The sequence below is a fragment of the Eumetopias jubatus genome, unplaced genomic scaffold, assembly GCF_037043125.1.
Source record: "Eumetopias jubatus isolate StellerSeaLion01/CBP00866 unplaced genomic scaffold, mEumJub1_p1.0 scaffold_12, whole genome shotgun sequence".
Taxonomy (NCBI): domain Eukaryota; kingdom Metazoa; phylum Chordata; class Mammalia; order Carnivora; family Otariidae; genus Eumetopias; species Eumetopias jubatus.
Window position 1 is genome coordinate 65,688,275 of NW_028274818.1, and position 15,378 is coordinate 65,703,652.

A 15,378-nucleotide genomic window follows, 5' to 3' on the forward strand; every position below is an offset into this window, starting at 1 on the left:
GATTGCCTTAGGGGGTTGTTATACCAGATTCCAGAGGGCATGTAACAGTTACAAGCTTCTTTTAGTCAGTGATGTTGCAAGTATTGCTCATAACCCACAAATCTCTCACTTGTCCCAAGCTCCTGCCTCTAAGGAAGCCCAGCTAAGAGAAGTTGGCTCTGCACAGTTGAAAAGTGATGGAATGAGCACAACCAAGTCTGATATTCCATTGAGGGAATAGGTCACCCATTTTAATAATTGCTTTGTGCCTAGTTTATTCGATGGATTCTCAGCCTTACTTTTTCTCATGAACTTATTTGAATCCCATTGAGTTTACATGTCCTATAAGAACTGTGGTGTTTGCATGGTGCTTTGAATTTTCAAAGTGTCGTCAATTGTTAGTCAAAACAATAGCTCTACATGGTTTAGATTCTAAACTGTAGATTTTTTTTCCCCTTTTGCCTTTTTCTGATCTTTACTTCTTCTTGGGTCCTCTGTATGGTTTTTTAATAAACTTCAGGTAGATTTGTTGGATTTGATTAGAGAAGGGCGTAGGTGACACGGTATCTATTTTTCAGCATGAAATGTCCCTGAAAATCAAAACAAGATGTTCACTAGGATGCCTAAGTGGAGAGCCAGCAATGGAATGTCCAGGATAAAGTTCGGCATACCCTAGAACATTCCTCTCCTGAAAATAAGTTTAAGTGTAGAAGACCTGTAGGATTTAGAAATGAATTATTTATTAGCAGACCACAGAACTCCTGTTTAGTAACGAAAACAATATAGAACTTTAATAAAATCAAAATTACATCCCTAAAATTCTAAATCAGAACTCTCAAGTTGTATTTTTCAGTATAGTTTTGTTTCAGTTCCCTGTCATTCATTCATTTGTTGGTCCATCCATCAAATATTTATTGAATGTTTTCAGTAGGCTGGTCGTTATCAAGGCACTGGGGATACAAAACTTGATAAGACCAGTATCTGTGTCCTTCAGCAACGCAATGAGGACAACGTAATAAAATGAAAAATTACCTTTTGTTTGAAGTATTTTTTTATAAAACCCCTTCTCTTTTTTTAAATATTTATTTATTTGGGAGAGAGAGAGCACGCATGTGCGTGCAAGCAGGGGATGGGGCAGAGAGAGAGAAAGAATCCCAAGCAGACTCCCTGCTGAGCTGAGTCCAACACGAGGCTCATCCCAGGACACTGAGATCATGACCTGAGGCGGAATCAGTAGTCGATGCTCAACTGACTGAGCCACCCAGGCGCCCCTAAACCCTCCTTTGAAATGAAAGAGAGCTACAACTCTTTCTTGAATATCTTATTGATAATTATAATGAACACTCAGTGTCCTAGTCAGTCATAGGACTATTCTACCTTCACCTTCTGGTTTTGGGTAAGCCATGTATTCAAAAGAATTGGTTGGGTCACAGACTCATTTCCTACCAGTTGGACAAAAGGCACTTTTAAGGAAGGCCTGCCACTTTTATGTTTTTGAATGATGGCTCTATAATCCCAGATTTCTTTTGTTTGTATGATTCTACATTCTTTTATTTAAAGGGTCTAATTTTATTTTATTTTTTTAAAAGTAGTCTCCATGCTAAGCATGGAGACCAATGCAGGGCTTGAACTCATGACCCTGAGATCAAGACCTGAGCTGAGATCAAGAGTTGGATGCCCAACTGACTGAGCCACCCAGGCACCCCTTAAAGGGTCTAATTTTAAAGTTAGATAACTACCCTTCATTACCTTTGCCACAGATTGTGGACATGAAAGTTCAATACACTTGGCAAAATACAGTGCTTTGATTAAAGTACGAATAAAAAACACCCCCTTGCTATACACTGTTCCCACAGCATTTACGTTTTTGTATGGTTGGGAGGTTTTTACACTCTCTGGGCTATTGACATAGCCTCATGCGATCTTTTAATCCCATGTCAGACAACATATATTGCCTTATCAATGGAGCAGCGTTTGGAAAACAGACACTTGATAAATCTTTAGTAAATAAGACTGGGGAGGTATCTCCTCAGCAGGGTAGACAGTGGAAACTTTAAATTCTAAAAAGAAGAGGGAGGAGGGACACAGCAAAGCCATCGTAGAAAAATACCTGTCTTTTTGAGTTAGTATTCAAAGATTAGAGATGATGATCAAGAGTTTCTCAGTTTAAAGATCATGAAAATTTCTCCCCCCCAAGAAATAAAAATAAAGAATAAAGACCATAAATGGGGTGTCTGGGTGGCTCAGTCGGTTGAGTACCTGACTCTTGATTTCAGCTCAGGTCATGATCTCAGGATCATGAGATTGAGCCCCGCATGGGGCTCCACACTCAGCAGGGAGTCTGCTTGAGATTCTCTCTCTTTCTTTCTGCCCCTCCCCTGACATGTGCACTCTTTCTATCTCTAAAATAAATAAATGAAATCTAAAAATTTTAAAAAATAAAGATCATAAAGATTTCAAAGAGTCAAATACAGTCCCACTGGTACTGCAAGACTTGGGTGGAGTAATGGGGCAGAACCATGAAAGGACAAAGTGATGCATGAAAACCAACCTTGGCAGGCTTGGGTATGATTCCAGCTGATTTGGAAACTGTTTGTTACTTATAATAAATCTCCATAAGTCATTCAATGACAGTTGCAGGCGGTCCTTAAGAACCCAGTGACTTTGTTAATGGTATTTAATTAGAATCATTTCTTTCCTTTGTTATTTTTGTTGGCACACTTCAAACCTGTGTATTGTCAGCCTCCTGGAGAACAAGAGATCTGAGATCCGAAACTGTGGTTCCTAACTTCAGGTCCGCGGTCGCAACACCCCAGACCATCAGGCCCACAGGCCAGCACAGCCCGAGCCACATTCCACTCTAGACCAGCCTCAGCGCCAACACGATGGGGGCAGCGTCTCCAGCACATGGTTGAAAGCAGCATTCTCCAGAGAATTTTGTGGAAACACGAAACACTTTGGAAAGCAGTATGTTGAAACACAAAAGCACTGAATTCACAGGGAGCAGATGTCCATCCCAAAGACGACGTTACCTTCGCTATCTGTGTCCGTGGAGAAAGACCTTAAACTGTCCAAGCCTCTGTGTCTGTGTCTGTTATAAGGATTATGTGTAACAACATGTAGTAAACTTTGAACTTCTACCATGTATTCGCTGGTGCCAACACTTTGCTGGACATTAGATGACTTATTTAAAGAACAGTGTGTGAGGTTATGGAACATGTTTCTCTGATGTTTCGGATGAATTGTTCTACATGAATATCAGGCGATCGCTGTATTAAGCTTTTTCTTCTAAGTTGCTAGTCATTGATTTTTAATGTTAACCCATCTAATACATAATTTCATATATAAATCATGGGTTACCAGAGTCAGAGGGCCCTTCGAAATGACCTAACCCAGCCTGTTACGACGGGATTCTTGCTCAAAGTCATGTTTAGTTTTGGCAAACTGAAACAAGACATCCCACTCTGTTCCTGAGTTGTATCCCATTTACTTCAACTAGAAGAAAGTTAATTACCCTGTATGACACAATTGCAAATCAAATAAATAAAGTCTATTCCCCTGCCCATTTTCCAACATCAACATGGGTAATTAGACAAGAAACAAAACACAGTTGAGATATGAGAAACAAAGCGTTTCCAACCTAATGAACCAGAATTTAAATAAATAAATAAATAAATAAATAAATAAATAAAATAATCTTCGTCCAAAATTGCTGCTACTATCTGGTGTGTTGGCAGCAAGCTAATGGAAGGGCCACTCCAGACAAAGGGAGTTAATGAGCGATGTTGCTATTTGCACTGGTTGAGAAGCCCGTTGCCTTGACACAGGAAGTGTTCAGGGATGCATTACAACATCTCGTATCACTGTATTCTGATTATTTTTTATAAATTATCTTCCTGACCACCTGGCAAGCTTTGTTAGCGGCTCTGTCACTTTTCCACAACACTCCTCGAAGAAACTGCCATCTATAGGCATTTACTTTTTTTAAAGAAATAAATGAATATGCTTTCTCTTCTTTCTGGGAGTTGGAGAGCAAGAAAGAAAAAAAGAGGTATCTGTGCATAAAAACAAACACGGGGGGCTCTCCCTTTACTGGCAATGAGAAGTAGATGTGGGGAGAGGTGCTTTAATTTGCATCTCACGTGGGTGTGGCCGCACTGGACTTGGGAGGGGGGGCGATGTACCCGCCAGCAGGCAATCCCAGCCCTGTGCTGAGCACCTTGGAGCCAAGACACAGCCTCTGCTGGGCTCTCTTAGGGCAGCTTACAGTCTACACCGAGGAGCTCCTTGGGTATGGGTTGTGCCGGAACACCCCACGGTTTCTGAATGAAGATTTATTTCAAGCAGGGAAGTCTTCCTGACGACTCCCATTTTGAATTCTTAGTGCTCTGAAAAGCTTTAGATGATCAGAAGATGAGAGAAATCTAAAGCCATGCCATAGTTCCATAAATACAGATGCTTTCAGTTGTTTGTTTTTGTTTTAGTTCATTTTCTTTCCCCTAAGAGTGAACAGTGGAAATGGCAAACCCTTCCCCCCACTTGCCAGTCCTGGCATCATCCTCAGGTCCCTGCTTTCAAGCCCTGTGACTCTCCTGACAATGCCCCCACCCCGGCCGCCACTGACCACCTGAGTGCTTCCCAATGTTTTCTGGGCCCACAAATCCCTGCATGACAGAGCCTCGTGTGGACACCGTGACATTTTCTGTTTCCCTACAACGTGCTTTTAATTTCATTCTCTTCCAAAGCTTGGTCTTTCCTTTTGCTACTTTTCTAAATTACATGCTTCCTATTAATCTCTTGATTTGTGTGCCATCTGATTCACTTTTTAGCCTTCTGAAAAGTTTGCTGACCTTCACTTGTTTCCTGGCATTTATATGGCCAACTTGTCATTGAAGGTTGGGAGGAAGAGCTTTAAGAGCAATGAATCTGACCAGCAGCCCTTTAGATGCCCTCGGGGTGATGGCACCATGACCTGGCTCCTGTCTCGGCCTCAGAGGTCCAGAAACTTAAGTCCTGCCAGGACTCCCAGAGCTCATCTGTCTCAAGGAGATTGACTTGTAGGAACCACGTTTGTAAGAAGTTTATATATAAACTCAAATTCTAATTTATTAACTTACCGTAGTGGATATTTCCTTGCTTTAACTAGGATCCCTGTAACTCCTCTCCAGAGCACCCCCTTTTCCTATAGTGAAGTACCTGGGAAATGGAATAATCAAAAGATTGCTTGATGAACATGAAATCGGAGTTTGAAGGGGGGAATTGTTTTGAGAGAGACTTCATCCAGGCCTGAGAAGCCCGATGACTCACAATTGCCTCACAACAGAGGACAATCTGTGCTGGATACACATGGCCGGCTCCAGGCCCCTGACTTCCTGTCCCAGGGAGAAAAGTTTCACTGCTGCCAATGTGAGTGCAAGGTCAGTCCAGACAGGGCCCAGTACAACGGATGCGGGTTTTGCTGGTGCAACTACAACCAGGCTGGCTCCCCGAGTTTGCTTCCAGGTGCCTGCCAGTGATGTATCAGTGTTTCCACTCTTCTCCACCCACATGTACTCATCCAGTCTCTTGATTCACTCCCACTGATGGTCCAGTCTATCCATGATATGTGTGAATTTCATTCATTTGTCATTCAAAGGACAATTTTATGTCCCTTATTTTCTTGGGGGATACCTTGCTTTCACTTCTACAAGTTACTATGTACCAATATTACACTCTTCCTTCTTTTTTTAAGATTTATTTATTTTTAAAAGATTTTATCTATTCGTTTGAGAGCGAGAGAGAGAGCATGAATGGGGGGAGGGGCAGAGGGAGAGGGACAAGCAGACTCCCTGCTGAGCAGGGAGCCCGATGCAAGTTTCAGTCGCAGGACCCGGAGATGACGACCTGAGCAAAAGGCAGATGCTTAACTGACTGAGCCACCCAGGCGCCCCAAAAGGCACCTTCTTTACTTTGGAGAGAGAGAGAGTACACGAGCGGGAGGGGCAGAGGGAGAAAGAAAGAGAGAATCTTAAGCAGGCTCCACACTAGGTGTGGAGCCTGACTCAGGGTTCGATCTCATGACTCTGAGATCATGACCTGAGCCAAAACCAAGAGTCAGAAGCTCAACCAACTGCGCCACGCAGGCGCCCCATACACTCTTCTATAATTCTAACAGATCATTTACGAAAGCCCTTGTTCTTCCTGCTATAACATATTTACTGTCAAATCATGGCAGGGAATGGGGGAGACAAAGCATATTTTCCAGGGTTGTTTGCTGGGGCCATCACCTTGGTCCATGAATACTGGGGAAGACAGCGCAGTGCTGGGAGAGAGCACAGTCTGACCTGGGTTGGAATCCTGTCTCTACGACTCATCGCCTGTGAGACCCCAAGTGATTTACCTGATCTTTCGAAGCCAGTACTACTCCAAGCCTGGTCTTCAAACAGTCTAGATAGGTCTTCAAGGAACTAAGATGCCGCTACCAGAATGTGAAATCATTCACTAAATGCACTGACTTTCTCTCAAGAGGAACTTTCTCAGTGAAGAAAGCAGTATGTTGATTTACCTTCCAGCCCTGGCTCCTTAGCGATAAAATTGGGAAATAAAACCAACTAAGTAGAGCTGCTGTTATAGGGATAAGATTAATGATGACACATGATACATGCCAGGAGTATAACACATAGTTGTCTCTTTTGTTGTTTTGTTGTTATTATTGCAGTTTAGCATTGACAGAGGAGTTTTCTAGTGATATAGCCCAGCAACAAGCTCACAGAAGGGAAGAGAAGTGGGAGGCTGAGGGTTTACACCTGTCATTCATCCCACAACTCTGCAGCCCCAGTGCACCTCTCTCAGCATCGACTCCCTCATGGGGACACTGGGGTGATAATAGTACCCCCCTGCTTGTCATTGGGACTTAAAGTATACAGCCTATGTAAAACCCTCAGGATAGTGCCAAACACATAGTAGGGGTCCAATAAATGCTAGTTTTCTTCCCTCATTTTGACCAGCTTTGAGGATACTTTCAAGAATGGTAGCGTAATATTCAGGGAAACAACCATATGCAAAAGTTTTCCAGAGGCAACAGCAACTCCAGAACAAACAAAATTAAAGCAAGGAACAAAGAGGAAGGATGCTGCTGGTAAGAATGAAAATAGAAACACCATAGTGTGGTATTTTTCTCTAACTTAATGCTGTGAGATGCACATGAACCTGAACTGTGACTCAATACGGCTGTGGTGAAAGCATGGGACTAGTGTCTCCTACAGAGCTCTCTTGCATGAACCATGGGCTTTCCTTTCTGACTGAGCTGAATGTCCTCATTCTTACATGTTCCCAGAGTGACTGATCCTTCCCACCTCCACTGAGTGACTGATCCTTCTCACCTTCACCTGCCTTCTTATGTGTGATCAGTGTGACTGCTGACACCTTTTCCACATTGCAAAGTAATGGAAAAGACTAATTACTGCTCTATTGTATAACATAACCATCAGTCCGTAGTAACAATTGTGTATGTCTCTCTCTCTCTCTCTTTTTTTTTTTTTCAGAGAGAGAGAGCAGAGGGGAAGGGGCAGGAGGTGAGGGAGAGAATCCCAAGTATGCTCCATGCTCAGCATGGAACCCAAGGCAGGGCTTGAGCCCATGACCCTGAGATGGTGACCTGAGCTGAAATCCAGAGTCTTGACACTTAACCAACTGAGCCACCCAGACTCCCCTAATGATTTTCTTAACAACATTTGCTTTTCTCTAACTTTATTGTAAGAATACAGGATAAAATACACATACAAAATATGTGTTAATTGACTATTTGTGTCATTGGTAAGGCTTCTAGTCAATAGTACTCTATTTGTAGGTAAGTTTTGGGGGAGTTAAAAGTTACATGCGGATTCTCGACTGCGTCTGTGCTCCTAACCCAGGTGTTGTTCAAGGGTCAACTCTACTTGGAACCTAACAAGTGCTCAGGAAGTATTAGCTATTCCTATGAGAACTATACATTCAAGAAAATTAAGCAGATGCCTCTAGTTTCTTCAAATTCCACCTTCACTTGTTTACTACCAGTCAACATGTATTTAGTAATAAACCAAGAGTTTGACCTTAATCATTCTCTTATGACAGAAGGGTGTTATTTGTATTGCAGGAATATTGTGCTTTCCACACAATTAAAGTTTGTTGTCATACAGTTGGCCTCCCATGGAGGCACTAAGAAATTCCCAGTGTATGTGCGCATTCAGTCATGATGTCAGTCACTCTTGGCCCAGTCACCTGTTTGGGGAATAATTGCCTGGACTCTTGGTCTCTGTTTTGGGTTGAATTGTGTCCTCCCTAAAACATATCTTGACACAGATCAATGGAACAATATAGAGAGCCCAGACATAAACCCATGCATATATGGCCAATTAATCTATGACAAACGAGGAAGGAATATACTTCGGGGAAAAGACAGTTTCAATAAATGGTGTTGGGAAACCTGGGCAGCCACATGCCAAAGAATGAAACCGGATTGCTTTCTTACACCACACACAACAACAAACTCAAAATCACTTGAAGACCTAACTGGGAGACCTGAAACCATGAGACTCCTAAAACAAAACAGACACAATCTCTTGGACATCAGCCTTAGCAACATACTTAGGATATATGTCCTCAGGCAAGGGAAACAAAGCAAAAGCAAACTGTGAGGGCTACCCCAAAGTAAAATGTTTTTGCATAGCAAAGGAAACCATCAACAAAATGAAAAGGCAACCTATTGAAGGGGAGGGAGAAGATATTTACAAATGATTTATCTGATAAGGGGTTAATATTCAACACATATAAAGAACTGATACAACTCACCACAAAAAAACCCCCACAAATAATCCAATCAAAAATGTGCAGAATACATTTAGAGACATTTTTCCAAAGAAGGCATCCAGATGGCCAGCAGACACATGAAAAGGTGCTCATCATTAGGGAAATGCAAATTAGAACCACAATGAGATATTACCTCACACCTGTCAGAATGGCTAGTATCAAAAAAGACAAAAGAATGACCAGTATTGGTGAGGATCTGGATAAAAAGTGTAGGTGGAAATGGACATTGGTGCAACCCCTGTGGAAAACAGTATGGAGGGTTCTCAAAATACCATATGATCCATCAATTCCACTACTATTTACCCAGAGAAAATGAAAACATTAATTTGAAAAGATATACTGCAACCTTCTGTTCATTGCAGCTTTATTTATAATAGCCAAGATTTGGAAGCAACTCAAGTGTCAGTTGATAAATGAATGGATAAAGATGTGGTACACACACACACACACACACACACACACACATACACACACACACACACGCAGTAAAATACTACTTAACCATAAAAAAGAAAGAAATCTTGCCATTTGCAACAACATGGTTGGACCTAGAGAGTATTATGCTAAGTGAAATAAGTCGCTCAGAGAAAGACAAATACCATACGATTTCACTTATATGTGGAATTTAAAAAACAAAACAAATGAGCAAACAAAAAGAGAAACAGACTCATAAATACAGAGACTAGACTGGTGGCCACGGAGGGGGGGGGGCGGCCAAAATGGGTGAAGGGGATTAAAATGTACAAACTGCCAGTTATAAAATAAGTCAGTCAGGGAGATGAAAAGTACAGCACGGGGACTGCAGTCAGTAAGATTGCAATAACGTTGGATGGTGACAGAAGGTGACTGTACTTACTGTGTGAACACTGAGTAGTGTATGGAATCACTGAGTCACACTGTTGTGCAAAAACCAATATAACATTGTATGTCAACTATACTTAGATAATAAAAAAAAATTTAAAGCTATGGTGAAGTCCCAACCCCAGTATCTCAGAATGTGACCTCATCTGGAAATAGGTATATGTGATTAGGTCCGCTGTCATACTGGAGTAAGATGGCCCCTTAATCAACATGACTGGTGTCCTTTAAGAAGAGAAGAGACACAGACCCAGAGGGAAGGCGTCCCTGGGAGGCAGAGATTGGACTAATGCAGCCGCAAGCAAGGAACACCTGGGGCCACCAGAAGCCAGAAGACACACGGGGGGATCTCCCCTGAGAGGCTTTGGGGGAAGCGTGGCCCTGCTGACACCGTGTTGTTGGACGCCTCCATGACAGTGAGAGAGCAAGTTTCAGTTTGTGGTCATTTGTTACAGCAGCCCTAGAAAACTAATCCAGTCTCCTAGACCAGAGAGTAGAACCGAGAGGCAAGTCTCGGGTCAGTGGCGGAGAATCCTCAGCTGGAGGAATCCATGTTGTCTGCAAAACCAGCTTCCATGAGGCGGGTCTTTCATGTGGGGCTGGTGGGGCCGGGGAAGCAAGGAGGTGCTTGCAAAGTTGAGCCAACCCTCTGGGACTAGAGAGGGATAGAATGAGATCTGCAGGCCTTCTCAGAGAGGCTTTCCCTGACATCCCCCCTAAGTACGCCCCTCCCTCCTTGTCCCCTTACCTGCTGTGTCTTCCTGGCACCAGCTGACGCCCGTTACCTTTACTTGTTTACCATCTAACTTCCCAAGGACAATTTCCCCCGCAAGAACAGGGACCACTGGTAAAATTTATCAAGTGTTCTTTCGTTACCCCTGCATTTTGCACAGGTGATTGTAAAAACAAAAATCTTTTTTCATGTGTCTCCCTGTATTTTGCATGCAGTTTTTGTCTTTTTAATCAGCAAAGGCTATTAAAACCTACGAGCTTTAGGGCGCTGGCGGCAGGGACTCAAGCTTTCTCTCAAGTTTTGTTTACTCTTTGTATCTCCAGTGTATACCAGATGCTTAATGAATACTTTTGGAATGAGTGATTGAATAAATGATGTTATGGTTTTTACATTCTCTATATGTGATTCACCTTTTCCTCTCCCACCCCACAGTATTAAGTAACTTCTTCTGGGAAAGTATTCCCTTTTTCAGGCAGGCTGGAGAAAACCTAACAAAAGGATCTGGCCAGGCCTAGGCCCTACTAGAAGGGACACGTCCCCACTACCATTCTCCCCAGTTCCCAATAGCCAGGTTCGATCACATTCCTAGAATCCCGGTTCAGTACTGGCTTTGCTCTACTCTAATAAATGTCTCCTTACCATTTGCTCCAACATCAAGCCTCCTTTGGAGAGGAGCATACGAGAACATTGGCAGATTCCAGTGGATTTAAACAGGTTAATGTGACATTGCTAACTATTTTTCTATTCGTTCATGAATTCTGTAAGGTCATCAAAGTTGGATATGTGGATCTAGCAACTGATCATAAATGATCAGTTTAAGAAAACCTGCAGAGTATCCTCGGTAATAAAAAACAAAGAAACATGAAACTCAGGGTAGGTGTAGCACATGGGACTTTGCTAAGACCCTCAGGAGTCCCAGGAGGATAGCCAGTTGGCAATATCTGAAATTCCGCAGTCTTCCATTTTGCTACCCTTAGAACAACTGTTCCTGAAAACAAGGATGTTAGCCCCGAATGAGCAAGTGTCTTCAATTTGTGCCCAGCTAGATAGACTCCCTTGCCAATCAGGCTAACCCTGAAGTCACGGAAGGAACTTGTCCTGAATTTCCCTGAGAGCCAACAGCACGAAGAACTGTTAAACAGGGAGAATAAAATCCCCCAGGACCGGTGCACACTCCCAGCCTCATTGCCTAGCAGCTTAAAGCGAAAGGCAGATACAAACAATGTCTGTCAGCTGTTCCAGGGGGGAAAGGCTCCCAGATGATCTCAGGCTCAGCTTTGCTTATGTTCAGCCCAGATTGCTGGAGAAGTCCGCCCCCCGCTCCCAGTGGCGTAAAAGCAGCCTCCAGACTGGCCATCACCATCACACCGAGGTGGCCCTACGAGTTCAGCAATCATGGGACGGTCAGAAAAATACAAGTAATGGAAGATGAGGAACACAGATCAAGACAACACAGGATTCCAACAGCCTTATCTAACTGCAGGGACTTCAGAACTGGGCTTCTGCACACAGAAACCAAGTGTATCCAGAGCCGTAAGTTTCAGGCAAATCCCTCTGCAAGGGTCACTGATGAGAGATCATCCGTCAGAGGGTGGAACCTGGATCAGATGACCCTGTGAGCCTCACTGCCTCTGTCGTGATATGGGTTTCTTGCTTGTTAAAGAGTTAGAAAGATAATAACCAAGAATGTCAAAACTAGCAAGTATGATGTGACAAAATGCTAGTACCTAATTTTATTTAATTAGAAGGCAGAACCCCTTTATAGAGCGTTTGATATGCTCTACACTCCAAAATCGTCAATCTGCTCAGCATTTCTCATCTCCTCACTGAGCTTGCCAAACACCTACGAAGAACAGAAATGGTTTCATTTTCATCCAAATCCATTTTCTTTTGTATAAAAGATTTTTTTTGCAAGATTTGCCTCAGTCCTTTAAGCTAACGTGACAATCCCCTGTATTTACATAGCACTGTTAACTTTTCCAAACTCAGCTCTTTTCTATTATCTGTCTGGAATATAAGCTCCTGAGGGCACTGCTGTGTCCTTGGGAGCAGTGCCCAGCACAGAGTAGGTGCCTTCCTGTGTTTCTGACCCGTTAGCTCTATGACAACCATATTTGCTTTCACAGCTAGGGTTAGATATTTCTGGTAGGTTGTTGTCCTCATGAAATAAATAGTTTCACCTCAAGCCGATCCCTATAAGCATATCAGATTATATATTTCACAAAGGTGCCCTTTGAAACAAAGTGAGCTGCATTGAGAAGCCCAGTTTTGAAAAGTTTTGCTTTCTTCCATCAGAATGAAAGTTCGAGAAATTTCTGAAGAATTCATAATTGTTTATGTTTCCTTTTTAAAAAAGATTTTATTTATTTGAGAGAGAGAGAGAGAGCACTAAAGGGGGGAGAGTCAGAGGGAGAAGTAGACTCCCACTGAGCAGGGAGCCCAATGGAGGGCTCCATCCCAGGACCCCGGGATCCCGACCTGAGCTGGAGGCAGATGCTTAACCCACTGAGCCACCCAGGCACCCCATAATTGTTTACATTTCTTATCAGGGTCACACATTTTGCCATGTCATTATTTAAGGAAGCTTAATCATATTGTAATACTTCCTCTTTTCTGATCAAAGAAACTGTAAACATATCAGCAAAAAGGGAACCAGGGTTCTGTCTGAAACACTAATATATTTAGAGAGAACAACCCTGAAACCCTAAAATTTCTCAGTGACCCAAATGCATTTTGCTGTACACGAGCAAGGTCTTATGTTTACTATTTTGTAAAAGATCAATCAATCTCTCTCTCTGTGTCTCTGTCTCTCTCTATTGAGAGGGTTTTTTGCAGTGGCTTGCTACTTTCTTCAGGGCTATTTGTCATACACATAAAAGCAAAGAGAGGTTGGTAAGTGCAGTTACACAGAATAACTTGTGTTTCCCATATATATTAAAGCCCCAGGGTACCATTTATTTCCATTTGGGGTATGAAGGCCATACAAGAACTGCTTGGCCATGCAGAACAAGCTCTTGTTTTCACATCTGTCCACTAATTCAGGTCAGTTCTCAATAGTTCAAGGAAGCTAACTCTTCTCCAAAGAACAGTACAAGTAGCCGCAGAAGAAAAGGATCTATGGAGATCTTTTGAGCGCAAATATTTTTATTTCCCTTATCATCTAAAAACATCATGAAGGTGAACCTCTTGGCTTGATTCATTTATTGAAACTCATAGGAAGGTCAGTTAATGTTCAAGAAAAATTATCGACTTCAAACCTGTGGGATAAAACTCTTTTAGGATATATACTTAACTTGAAATTGCCATCTTTGATAGTATCATTAAAAAAGAAATTATATACATTCTTCTAATTAGGCATAACCCTTCATTAGAAGTTATCCATGGGTCAAATGGCACCAGCCTCTAATCTGCTTATCCCATTAATGTGGCAATCTTGTGTTGCTACCTATTGTTTTACGTGCATGTAGGTACTCAATAAAAGCTTTTTAAATAAATGAATGCAAATATTCTACCTTCCTATAGTGCATGCCCCCATATTGCCCCTGCCCACTACTTGCATTCCATAAAATGCAGGGTCATAGCTGTATAAGATGCTTGTGTTCAAGTGAGTTGCTTTAAACATCTCTCTTCATACTCATTGGCAGGTTCTGCTTCTCTTTTCCCGACTCTCAGGGAATCTTTCCAGGATGCTTCTTTTCTACCCTGCTACATTGACTCACCCACCCCCTCTACTAACTCTGCTTAGAGTCCCTTTGCTTCAGACCCAGCATTCATGCGTTGGCCTGGTCCCTCTGCTAGATGAAAGATGCTTCACACTCTCTCCTTGGGTGCTGGCTCTGGGCTCCTCATCCTGCAGCCTGGGAAGGACAGTCAGTCCCAGCCACAGAGGGACATTCAGATGGCTCGGACTTGGTGGTAATGGTGGAGCTGATCACCATGACCACTGACTTCGAGGTTGACTGGGCTGGTTACCAAAGCGTCTTCTTCGCCACTCCCCTCACCACCCAGTTAACAGAAAGATCATCACAGGAAGGCAGAGGAATAAAGTAGTCCCTCAAGGGCATATGAGCTTAGGTTAGTGTCTGGCACTGTGCTGTGCATAAATATTTGCTGTCACGGCATATTTTGGTGTGATGATCCTGCCTGTGTACCTTTGTCCCATTAGACAAATCTAAACTTCTGCTTAGGGGAACTCAGGCATACTCTCCTTCTCTGGTTACTTTATAGGGCAGTCAAGGTGGGGCAAGAAGCCACAAAGCCCTGTCTAACAAATTAAAGCAATATTTATATTATGGCCTTGGTCTTTCATGATGGAAGGGAGTCTGTGACTAAATGGTGCTCAGATCAGACTTCCTGCCACCAGCTGGGTGCCCACCTGCGGTGAATACGATGAATGGCTTGGATGTCTAGCTCACAATCACCGGGCCTCATGGCCCAGTAGCAGGAGGACGATTGGTGATGCTATGTGATCGCTTTACATCTGTATTGGGCCAATGGCACCACCACCCCTTGAGTAACCCCAGTTAGAAATCTGGTGGTCATCCTAGACTCTTCCTCTGCCCCATCTCAGACCAGTTTACTTACCAAGTCCTGAGAGCTTCACTTCTTAAATACCATTCAAATCCATCTCTTCCTTTCAGTACCTCTGCCACTGAATCACTTCTGGAGGTAGGCTTGTATTGCTATAAACTCCCCTCTTGGAACCTCTTTGGCTGCATCCCAAAGGTCTTGGACAGTTGTGTTTTCATTTGCATTTGTTTTCATATGCTTTTTTATTTCTCCTTTATTTCCTGGTTGACCTGTTCATTGTTTAGTAACATGTTATTTAACCTCCATGTATTTGTGCTCTTTCCATACTTTTTCTTGTGGTTGACCTCTAGTTTCATAGCATTGTGGTCAGAAAAGGTGCATGGCATGATTTCGATCTTCTTGAATTTATTGAGGCTTGTTTGTTTTTATAACCTATAAAATCTTTATAATCT